The sequence below is a fragment of the Callorhinus ursinus genome, unplaced genomic scaffold (assembly GCF_003265705.2).
Source record: "Callorhinus ursinus isolate GAN/ISIS: 27379988/994484 unplaced genomic scaffold, GSC_fseal_2.0 scaffold2, whole genome shotgun sequence".
NCBI lineage: Eukaryota > Metazoa > Chordata > Mammalia > Carnivora > Otariidae > Callorhinus > Callorhinus ursinus.
In genome coordinates this window covers 37,138,916-37,151,708 of record NW_027397064.1, presented here as the reverse complement: position 1 = coordinate 37,151,708, position 12,793 = coordinate 37,138,916, and the positions used below count along the sequence as shown (strand labels likewise).

Here is a 12,793-nt window from a genome sequence, read left to right as displayed (position 1 = left end):
AAATCAGGTCCCGGAATCGGTACTTCTCGTGGCCTCTCCTTTGTCTACTGTTAGTGGCGTCCATGGCTCAAACTATAGCCTAGAATCCCATCTGGAGGCAGGAGTGGTATCTTCACCTGAAAAATCCGCAGATGTGATTTTGGATATTGTTCCTGGTTATCTTGTCCTGACCCTGGTTCTTCAGCCTGGATCCCTCTTCTATGAGCTACACAATATCCTTTAAATATGTTCCTTTGGTAGCTTCTGTCATTCAGAAATGCTTAATTGCTTGCAGTTAATAACTCTGACCAATCATACCAAGAACTGGTTTCTGAGTTAACTTCTGTAGGTATAGATCTTGATTTATTTTAACATCAGCCTTCCTAGAATTCCACAAACGAACCAAGGTTAACTAAAGGAAAGAAAAAGTGAAATAAACTTACCTTTTGCTTTATCTGCTATAGAAAACAAGTAAATACATAAATAAATTAAATGCTTAGCATCTTGAAAGATGAAAAAAAAATGTTGGCCTTCTACTCTAGCCATAAACTTTTACCTAGATTTTGGGATTGTGACCCAACTTTTAACCAGCAGAGTGTAAGATTTTCATTGTGTTACTTCCCAGTGATGCAATTTCGATAAATGGGCAAGAGGCTCTGAAGAAAATGAGTGATGACACCATGCCATGTGCTTAGTTCATTATAAATCATTGCAAGTCCCTCCAGCAGTTCTGAGCCAATCAAAACAGAAATGTTCTAACACATTTGAGAGTATCTTGTTTTACAGAGTGCTTCAAAAAGGCATGAACAGCACACAAGATTTCAAATGTACCAAATTATCCAGAAAGGATTTTGGAACTGGTTCCTATGAGGTTATTTTCATTATTATTTTATGGGATATATAAAATATAATGCTTTTCTACTTGAGCTCCTAGGGCCTGGAATGGTTCTGCCTTCTACAATTTTGCAAGCAAATTTTAAAATCTTTTATTCTGGTCATTTTCTTGCTAGACTTCAAAGGTGAAAAGTTTGTGGGCCAGTTAGGCCCTTCAGATCTTTCCATTTCATGATAACTCAGATTATTAGGGACTTAAATTAATTTCAACTCGACAAAGTATCTTCTTCTACAATTGAAATACTACCTCTGATTAAGGATCCTTTGAAGTAGTGCCTTGAAATAATCCAGGAAAAACACACAAGGAAAGCAACCTGTCCCTTTTCCCTTTTCATGCTCTTTGTCCAGGTTTGAGTTTAGCTAGGGGTTCTTGGATCTGGATTCTGAGTTAAGTTCTCAGAGGAAAGTTTTGTTTATAGGAGAAGTCAACAGAAAAGCATAAATCAGCATACTTCACGTTGGAAACAGGTTGAGAAATAAAAAAGCAGGCATATGTGATAACCAATGATAACCTGTTTTTTGCAAGTCTAAAATTGGGGGGTGCATCTTTTAAAATGAGGGTTTTTAAAAAAAAACACTTTGCAGATGATTATCTTGGTGTACTTGAGAGAAGTTGCACAGGCATAAAATCATTTGTCTTAGTGTCTTCCTGTCTCTCACCCAGGGTATTTGTCTTTCTCTCTACTTGCTAAGAACAGGAAATTGCAGAAATAAAGATTTAATCAGTTCCCATTTCTTCAGTGAATCTTGCTCAGTTTAACCTAGGTCAATAACACATTTAGATTTGCCCAAATAAGTTATACAATTTATCAGAATAGGCTAGTTTTGTATAGTTTTTAATTATCTTTTAATCTTACAGGCTTTAAGTTCTTCTCACTACTAAGTTTATTTCTGAGAAGGTTGCTCTTTCAAAGTAAAAATAGGCAATACCTTTGAAGACACTGTCCATTACTCACTGACCTAGAAAAATCCCCTTCTACTAGCTCAGTCCCAAGGAGGTCTAAAGGGCTTCTAAGGCAGCCATGTATGCTGAATGTGGCACAGAATTTATTAATATTAATAGCACTCAAAGTCTGTATAGCATTTTAGTTAACATGGACCTTTCACATGGTATATTTTATCTGAGCCTCAACCATCCTGAGGTTACTGTGAGCAAGACTTGTGTTATCCCATTTTACAAATGAGAAAAAAGACTCTGAGAGTGACTTTTCCAACTGAGGTCTGGGCTCTAGTCTAGAAGTGAAGATTGTATTACCCTCCAGGGCAACCCCTAAGAGAGAGGAAATCCAATGAGCAAAATGATCTGACCTGCTTTCTCTTCTCTCCCACCCCCACCCTTTTTTCTGAGACATTATAGGAGGCCCTACCATGGAGCAACTTTGGACAATAGGGAAGGAAACGAGGCTGTAATTTGTCAGGAGGGCCCAAAGTCCAGATGGCAAGCCGGGCTGAGCCCCGTGGCCATTTTGTCTGCAACCACATACAGCAGTGGTATCACCCCAAAACTTAGTGTTCCTGTGTGCCCAACTGGTTGAGCCATGCTCACTCCCACTGCTGCCCTGGATTGCCTGGGCAGTTTGGGGTAGGGGGAATTAGGAAAATCAAGAATGATTTACCACCCAAAGTAGTAAGATTTAACACAGAACCAAGAATTCCAAATCAATAGCTGAGGTTCACAGAAGATATTTAAGAGAAAGGAGTGTACCTGTTTTTTAAAAAGCTGACATTTCTATTGTGAGATTACATAAGCACAAAGGATTAGTGACATGACATGAATGTTTTAACTAAAGCATGATCATAATTTTTCATGCAAGATGCTATGTATATGCATTTTATTTAATTCTTGAACATAACCTTGAAATAGTCTTTATTATTATTTCTCAGATGAGGAAACTCAGATTCAGAGAAGTTAAGTGACCTGCTTGGGGTCATACAGTTAGAAGTGGAGACAGAGTTTGAACTCAGACAACAAATCCCATGGCCTTTACAGTATACTGCACTACACCCTAAGCAGTAGGTTACCTGTTCTCATTTCTTATTTCCCAAATGTCCTATCTCCATAACTCATTACACAAATGAGTTTGTATTACTATAGTGGAAAGCTACTTATCTGGTAGTCTAACTTTTAAGAAACAGGAAGTATGCAAAAACACTCTTCTGAGAAGCAGAATAGATGTTACAGCAGGCGTTCACATGTGAGAAGATTCTCGTTGGCGTTGAGTATGTCTTTTATGTTTACTATGTAATTATTTTGGATGTTACAAGACTTCAATGATAGGATAGTGCAGGAGTTTTCCCTCTGATCTTCCAATGACTGCCTGTTTTTCTACCTTCAGTTCTCACTTTAGATGTTATATCCTCTGAGAAGCTTTCCCTGTCCATTGCTGCCCTGATCTTTATAGTGCTTTTTATCATAATTAATAATGATGGATTTATTTGTTTATTGCCCGTCTTCCTCACGAGATTGTAAATTCCCAAGGACAGGAACTGTGTCTGCTTTTTCACCAGTATTTCCCCAGCACCTATGGTGGTGCCTAGCACAAAGTAGCAACTCAGTAAGTATTGATTGGATGGATGGATGGATGAATGGACAGATGAGTGAATCATTCCCAGAAGAGTTTCCAAAGGGATCTGAGGAAATAGGTGATATGGTAATCTGTTCTAGGAGAGGCTGGGTTACTTTTTGGGTTAGGGTAGGTCAATCACCTTTCCCTAAAATAGGCCTGGGATTTGGTGGTTTCCTAAAGACAATACATAGGAACGGTGAGGCCATTCTACCAGAACAGAAGGGGAAAGGAGAGTAAATATACTGAGAACTTACCAAATGCAAAGCAGTGTGTTAGATTCACATTATCTCATTTAACATAAAAAGCACTGCATGAGAAAGGCATTATCCCTATCCTACAAATGAAAAAAGTGAGACTCATACTGGTGAAATTGCTAAAGGTCATTCAACAAATAAGGGGCAGAGCCAGGATATGGAGATAGATTTGTTATATTTCAAAGACCACGTTTTGTTTAAATCAAATTAGATTTTAATTTTTTTTGTTTTTATATTAGCTTATAACTTACATATAAGAATTGCTCATATTTTAAGTATATAGCTTGATAAAATCTAAATATATATGTATCCTTGTAACCACCATCCAGATTAAAAAATAGGACATTTTTAGCCCACCAGAGGTTCCTCTGCACTTCCTTTCAGTCAATATTCCCAAGTCTACCATTATTTTTACTTCTGTCATGACAGGCTCCTGCTGCCCATTTTCAAGCCATATATATATATGTATATATATATATGGAATATATATATGGAATCCTATGATATGCCTTCTTCGGTATTGGGCTTCTTTTGTCTGCAAGATTCATCCGTGTTGTTGCTTACAGTAGTAATTGATTCTTTTTCATCTTTCATCTTTTTCATCTTTCATCTTTCATGAGTTATATTCCAATGAATTAACATAATCACAATTTGTTTATTTATTCTAATGTTGATGGACATTTGCATTATTTCCAGTGTTATTGGAAAAGTGCTATGTATATTCTTGGATATGTGTTTTGGTGGACATAGGCACTCATTTCTGTTGGGCATACACTCAGAAGTGAAATTGCTGGTCATAGCTATTCATATTTTTAGTTTTGGTCAATTTTGCCACTCTTTCAAAGTGGTTGCATCAATTTACACTCTTTTTTTAAATTTAAATTCAATTAATTAACATATAATGTATTCAAAATTTTCAGAGGTAGTGTTCAGTGATTATCAGTAGTATATAACACCCACTGCTCATTATATCATGTGCCCTCCTTAATGCCCATCACCCAGTTACCCCATCCCCCTACACCCCTCCTCTCCAGCAACCCTTAGTTTGTTTCCTATGATTAAGAGTCTCTTCTGGTTTGTCTCCCTCTCTGATTTCATCAATTTACACTCTTACCCACAATGCAGAGAATTCCCATTGCTCCACATCCTTGCCAACTGTTATTATCATTGGTCCTTTTAATTTTAGCCACTCTGGTGGAGGAAGGCCATGTTTTTATAAACTATACCTTGGTGCCTTAACACGTGGGGCATGAGCCCTCAGAAAAGGAAAGACCAAAAGTTTATTTCTGCTTCTTGGATGAAGCTGACATGATACTATTCCCAGGTCTCTAGTATCACACGAACATGTGGCTCTCATATCTGGACACACAGTGGGTGAAGAAGCAGGGCCTCCTCAAAGGTTAGAACAGACTCTAACAACTGGCTCATGAATGTGATTGAGACAAATGGACCCACTGAGAGAGAAATGGGTCACAACAAAAGGAAGAACTTCTAACCCTTTGGTCAGAGCAGCAGAGCAGTGAATAAGCCTCAGCAAAACCAGTCCACCTTTTCAACCAGAGCAGGACTCTTTTAGGTAAGGAAGTGCCCACCCATGTAGGAGGTCAGATATCAGAAAATGGCACCCATAATTGTCATTTTTTGAGCCCTTTCTATTGCCAGCAATAGTGCTTCATACTATATAGAATGCAGTAGTTAGGCCTGTTGGGTTGTAAATAACAGAATACAACCTGATTATTAATATAAATGAATTCATTTAAAAGAGAGTTCTTTATCCTGAGATTGTCCTTCTCTTCGTGTGGGTGCTAAATTTTATTCCATTTTATATAATAATGGTAACGATAATTTGCTAGTTGTTATCAGTAAATGTTATCAGTAAATGTTCCTTTTAATCCCATGCATTCCAATTGGATGGTGGCTAGTGGCACAGGCAGTGAAAAAATTCACCCAAGGCAGAACAAAGAGATAGAAGTTTATCAAATACACTGCAAGGGAGTAGCAGGCCGGACAGCAAAAGAGAGATTGTCTGCCATGTGGTGGTGATGAGGGGCTATAGTTATAGGGTAGAGTGAGGAAGCATGGGAACGTATGGAATTCTCCCTTTTTGGTAATCTTAGGAACTGTGCCTTGTTGCAAGTAGCCTGTTGTCCAGTTAGGGGCTACGGCTATTTCAATGTGGGTCCCTTAATGTGCCTGTTTGGTAGTCACTGTGGGCCCTTCTGCCTTACTCAAGTTTCCATTGCTCAAACCTGTTGCCTAAAAGTGGCCTCTACATAAAGTTCACAACACTAAGCCATTCCCCTGCTCCCACCAACCAAATATTGTCAGAAGGGTTGTGTATGGAACTGAATTTTATTGCCACATGACACTCCAGTGGGAAAGTTACTGCTTCACACCATTCTCTAAAACATGGGTGCTTTCATCCTTTTATCCAAGAATAGCCCTCAGGTTCTCATCAAATCCTATTTATTAATGAATGTTAGGTAAGCTTGTATTATAGTGATACACTATTATTAACTAAAGTCCATACTTTATTCAGATTTCCTTAGTATTTACCTAATGTCCTTTTTCCATTCCGCAATTCTATCCAGGTTACCACATTACATTTAGTCACTATGTCTCACCAAGCTTCTCTTGATCATGGGTGTTTCTCTGTTTCTCAGACTTTTCTTGGTTTTGATGACCTTGACCTTGATTGTTTTGAGAAGTAGAGGTCAGGTATTTTTGTGAGAGGCTCCTATATTGGAATTTGTCTTATGTTTTTCTCATGGTTAAACTGAGGTGGTGGGTTTGGGGAAGAAGACCACAGAGGTAAGGTGCAATTTTTATCACATCATGTCAAGGGGACATACTAGTCACATGACTTATGACTGATGATACTGACCTTGATCACCTGGCTGAGGTAGTGTTTGTCAGGTTTCTTCAATATAAAGTTACTCTTCTCCCCCCACCTGCATTCTGTGATGTACTCTTTGGAGGGAAGTTCTGATGAACATTCCCACATTTAAGGGTAGAGTCTTTACATAAATTATTTGGAATTCTTGTGCATGAAAGATTTGTCTCTTCTTTATTTATTAATTATTCATTTATTTATCAATATGGACTTATACTTATTTTACATTTTGTGTTGTAATTCAATAGTACTTTATTTATTTTGTTGCTCAAATTGTTCTAGCTTTGGCCACTGGAGCCGTTTCAGTTGGCTCCTGTATCCTTTTAACATACTCCCATCTTTGGGACTTTTTTTTTTTAAAAAGTACTTCCCTACTTTCAAGCACTACATGATGCTTATCTTGGCTATTTCCTAGAATCAGTCATTTCTCCAAGGTGTAGGGCTAATTTTTAAAATATGTTTTATATCTTAACTAAGGGCCTTAGCTTAAGACAGGTCAAAGTCAGCTAGGAAACGTTAGTAGTGTGTGTGTACCAACCATCACCACACCCAAACTTCGTGGCTGGTTAGAAAAACTCTGTACATGTATGCCAGCCACAAAACTCTTGGCATTCCTGCTTGGTTCCAAGATTCAGACAGCCTGTTATCTTCATTCCTCCTTAAACATTGTCATGAGTGATATAACAGACAGGTTAATTGCAGACAAGAGAAAACAAACCTAAACATTTTAGCTCCAAATCATCAGTAGTATTGTATGAGGAAGAGACTCTGATGATATAGACATTGCTTTTCAAACCAATGCATGCACACCCCAGGGTACACAATGTCGGTTCAGGGAATAGGCAAAATTAAAGTGGTATCTTACTGGATCATCAAATTCCTTCAATATTTAGGGGAGCAAGGAACCAGTTGTTATTAAAGCTAATAAGGGAAAACTCCTACTTTCAAATTAAAGCCAAGTTTGATGATATATGAAAGTTTTACTTAGAAATGAATGAAGCAGACAAGTAATTTTGTTTGGTAGGGCTGGCTTCCAGCTACATTTCCATATTTGGAGGATCTTCTATCATGGTCATTGGGCACTACATTTAAATTTTTTTGAAATGGTTTCTTAACCGAAACTGGAGTAATAGTAAATTATCAATAATTGGTGAGTAGTTCTTTAGTCAACAGTTAAAGATGGTTTGTTTTGTTGTTTTGGTCTGGGAAGCCAATCATTCCAGACTAGAACTGCCCCCAGGGGAAATGTATAGCTCCTCTCCATTCTCCCTCATTCCAACCTCAAAAAAGAAATGCTGATCTAGATTGGTCAGGTTCAGGAACTTGTTTTCTTTTGGGGATAAGGGGAGCTGCCCAGCCTCAGTCAGGTTTGACAGTCTCATTTTTGGGCTTTCCCATTTTTCTGCACTCATCAGTAGTACTATTTTCATTAAGGGACTCCTTTGCCCTGAGAAGTCCTAGAGTGGGCAATCTGGACCAGCTCCAGAGTCATATATTATATATCCAGATTCATATATCAACATATTCTCTTACTTCTCTTTATTGGCTGGGTTTCTCTTCTTGGAACTTGCCTTTCCCTCTAAGTAAGATACAAAGAGTCAAGCTATGAGTGTGGGTGTAGGAAGAAACAGGTGTAGGAAGCCTCTTGACCTCTTTTAGTCTCTTTAGAACTGACTCTACTTACTGCAAAAAGATGCCCTTCATATGTTTTAATCCAATTAAAAGAGGACTTCATTTGACATTGGAGGAAAAGCCTCATAGTAATAAGAAACAGGTCTTTATTTGGCCTTGAATTTAGGATTTAACTTGGGGGTAGAAGCAGGGAGAGGGATGTGTTGGCAATGTCATGACAAAGTTCAAGAATTTGGATTTGGGATCCGTTTTCCAATGCCAGCTGAATATCAACAAGACATGAATTATTATACTACTCCATTATTTTGTGTAGGAAGAGGTAGTATTTTATAAGATTATTATAAATTGTCAGAGAAATATATATTGTTCCAGTGGTTTATGCTTTGGAAAACTGCTTTTCCTTTCTAAATGAACAATCAGCAACTAAAAATCTTTTGAGAGAACCTATAATAATGAAGACAATGAAATATGTGAAGCTGATTTCTATCAATGTGATCATTTTATCTTTTTCAAATGTTCTCATTTCAATTATATTTCAATATTTACTCTGGTTGACAAATGTTATACTAGTCAACCTAGTACCTATAGAAAGAAGTGTGTATTTAGAAGGAAAAAAAGCCATTAATAGGTAAACATTTTTGATCAATAAAGTATGTAGAAAAAAAACCTTTCCCCCTTCTTGATAAAGAGGTTAAATGCTTTCTAGTTAAAGGATGAAATAAAAAATAGCAAGAAAGACTTCACAGGAGCAATTAGTAGGATAGTGGAAATTATGCATATTTAAAACATTCACTAACTAAATGAGTTTCAGGTTTTAATATAAGAATATAATGAAGGCAGATAAATTTATCATAATAGAAGTACACTGAGGTCAAACCTTATAGATGGAATAAAATGACACAAAAACCAGGAAGTCAGTGCCATGAATGCAATCTCTTGCTCTTCCCTTTCAATAATGATGTCAAAGTAGTCATTTTAAAGGATGAGTCTTTCCTTTAACTGCTCTCATGGGGTAACTAGTCTAAAATACAGAATGAAGAGTCTAATGGCACATCTGTTCCATGAAATCTTGACAAGAATACTCTTAACTCATATGAATTAACACAAGGTGGTTTTCAGAAAGACACTGGTAAGCACAGATCATTTTCAAGTACATCATTTAGTGATTGTCTGCCCTCATATATAGCTGCCTTTCTCCTTCCCCTATCTCTTCCTGTTAACTACTCATCTTAGTAATATTTTATGTATTTGGTCAATTCATTTACACTATCAATCAAGTATAAAAGATAATGATATTGATTAAATCAATGGTTCCAAACTGGTTTGGAAGGCAAATTCAACTAATAGACATATTTGCCTTGATCCACTGAGTATTCAAAAAATCTAGACATATCACATAAAAATTTAGATTTCTAGGTTTCTCTTGATAAATCAGAAGATATTTCAACACTGGACCTGAATTTTATGTGACTAGAGCTGGAGTAAAATAAAAGAATGCTCCCTTTGGGTAAATCCCACCACTCTCTGTTGCTTACATTCAGCCGGGTTCATTCATGCAATACCTAGTTGGTCCCTATAGGCTTGTGAATATGTGGCCCCTGGATGATACTGATGTGGGTGGTAGTGGTAGTGGTGGTATGCATATGCGTTTATGCAACAAGTATTCAACCAAGATGGCTTAACAAATAGTCTCAGCCCATTATGACTTCTGTTAATTCATTTCTTTAACATTATTTGATGGGCTATCAAATACTAAAATATTCTTTTAGGGATAAACAAAATGGATTCCTAATTGTAAATATCATGAAAAGAGAACTTCCTGCATCCACAAAGCTGCATGCTAATCCCATGAGACCTTTATTCCTACTTTGTTCTCTTTCCTCTTGAGTTTTTTCTTTCCCAAATGTATCACAGAGAAGTAATAATCTATTTTTTTAAAGAAGATTTATTTTGGATTAAGTGATTTCATGATGCAACATGGTTTTAAACAAAAATAGAGATCAGTAGGAAAATAAAACAAATTGTACACATTAAAATATCTTTCCCTCAAAGCATTTTGGAATCATAAAAAAATACAACACAAAAGTCAGGGGTTCAGGTGAGGATAAGAATACAAACTTTCCAGAAAACCAACATCTAGTCTACATTTCAGAATCCCAGGCTCCATTTAATACCACCCACAAATCATTCCTAGGATGTCAACAATCTGCATTATTTGCTTTGGAAAAAAAACAGATGAAATATAAATATAAGGTGAAATGAGAGCTGTATGGTCTTAATGCCAATACTAAATACCTCCCATTATTATTCTCTATTGAAAGTCACACTGAATGAATAAGAAGCATAAATCAACTCAACAAAAATAGAAACATAGCTCTTGACTGTGAATACATGGTATAGTAGACACATGGGTGGATTTGGTGAAAAGAAAAGGAAAGGCTTAAAAAAATACATCACCTGTGCTCTACTGAAATCTTAGAAATAAATATGGGTTTTTTTTACAGAGCCTTAATATTAAAAAGTAAGCATTATTATAAAATTAGATTAATACTTTCAGTAAGAGGCAAGAGAGATGCATGTATTTTTATTTATTTTGGAATGCCTGCATCCCTGTTATAAAAACATGTAATCTTATGCACTTTCCAATATATGAACAGCTTCAAATTTTACTTACGATATCATATAAAGAAAAATAGGTTGTAATAACAGCTTTTAGAGCATAGGGTCCTAAAAGAACATTCAGTTCTGTATGTTTCCTGGTTAATCCTTCCAAGGTATTTCTTAAACATAACCATCCTTTTTTACAGAAGGTGTAATAACCAGAAGTTTACTGATGGTTCCTTACCTGCATCAGTAATAGCTGATTCAGTTTGAATCACACAACATACCTAACAACACTCCTCAGGGTTGTAATATCCTAAAAGAAAATTAGATAGAAAGATATCACCTGCCCAAGGCCACTGGACGTAAACATCACGTATGTAAATTTAATTCCCTGTTTTTCCCAGAAACCCTACAACTAGGGCCTGCCAATGCTGCTGAACTGTGCCATTGTGAAAGCCAAATAAACTGCCTAGAGGATTAAATCTAAGCAAATGTGTTTTCAGTCTTGATTAGCTTTCTGAAAAATTGGAAACACTGATTAGGTTCTCCATTTGCAATTCAGCAACCTAATTCTTAAGTTTTTGCTTTCTGGATTAATAGGGAACATTTAAATAACCACTAAAGAAACCATGAAAATGTCTCCAAAGCTATTCTAATGTCAAAGAATGTCCACGGAGAAACAAAGTAAGTATCATAAATATGTCAAGCTACACTGTTTTGTTTTGGTTTTTTACTTATATAGAAAGTTCAATAATAGCAACAGTAATTCTGAAGTTAAATAAAATCCATGACATAATGTAATGCTAAATTGTCAAATTTTCCTGATTCATCTATGGTTAGCTTTAATACTTTTAAATTCTGTTGTGCAATACAGAAGATGTTATCAATCAACCGAAGTTACATGACGAGGGTATTTCCCACCAGGGAGATTATCAAGCAGTAGCCTCACTAGGCAGCACGACACTCTTCTTTGTTTCTTTTTTCCCCCAAAGTCAGAAACCAAACTGAAGCCCTAAGATGATCTTTCCAACCCTCTCTCTCTTTTTTTTAAAGATTTTACTTATTTATTTGACAGAGAGAGGCCCACAGCGAGAGAGGGAATACAAGCAGGGGGAGTGGGAGAGGGAGAAGCAGGCTTCCCGTGGAGCAGGGAGGCCGATGCGGGGCTCAATCCCAGGACCCTGGGACCTGAGCGGAAGGCAGATGCTTAACGACTGAGCCACCCAGGTGCCCTGATCTTTCCAATTCTCGTTTTAACTTTCTCTTTGCTAGAGTGCTGTCTTAACCATCCCTGCATTCCTTCTGCCCCAGATTGCTGTGATTAAGGGTAGTACACACATCCATTATATCCTTTGTGCCTGCTCCTTGGAATGGAGCTACCACTCCTGAGTCTTGACAGTTGGTCAACAATTAGCATTACTTTCAGGCAGGGGTGGGGGACACAACTGCTGGGCTTCTCTTTCTGCTTTTTGCTTTTCTGCTTTTTGTTTGTATCACCCTTCTAGCGGACAGCCGTTGGCCATAAGCCACAATTTAGGAAGCTTTAATGTCTCTGGCCTTCCTTTGCTTCCATGTTAGATAAACAAATCTATCTGGAAAACACAATCAAACTAGAAAGGTAACAGGTTTTGCACAATTAGAATCTGATAAAAGTGACATGCTCATTAATTTAAAGTCAACTTTTATGGAAGTAAGGTGTCTAAGATCTAGAGAGCTTTCACTCAACAACTAAAGCAGATAAGAGAGAATAGGGCCTGAGACTCAGGCCCAGTTTGGAGAGTGGGTCACATTCTTCTTTTGCATGTTTTTACTGTGCAGGGTTACAGATGTCTTTTAATGATGGTATATCATCATTCACCTGCCTTGGGAATTTCTCCAATACAGTTAAGTTGGGAAGACTTCCAGGCTCTTTGTTGTAAGATGTTTGCCTGTTAGAAGTGGACAAGTCATAAATACAATTTGTGCAGAAA

General features: G+C 37.1%; 1 long non-coding RNA gene across 1 annotated transcript in view; it reads left to right on the top strand.

Moving 5' to 3' along the window:
• LOC112840827 (uncharacterized) overlaps window positions 1–12,793 on the top strand; it is a 48,159-nt gene that overhangs the window by 9,987 nt on the left and 25,379 nt on the right. The window lies entirely within an intron of this gene.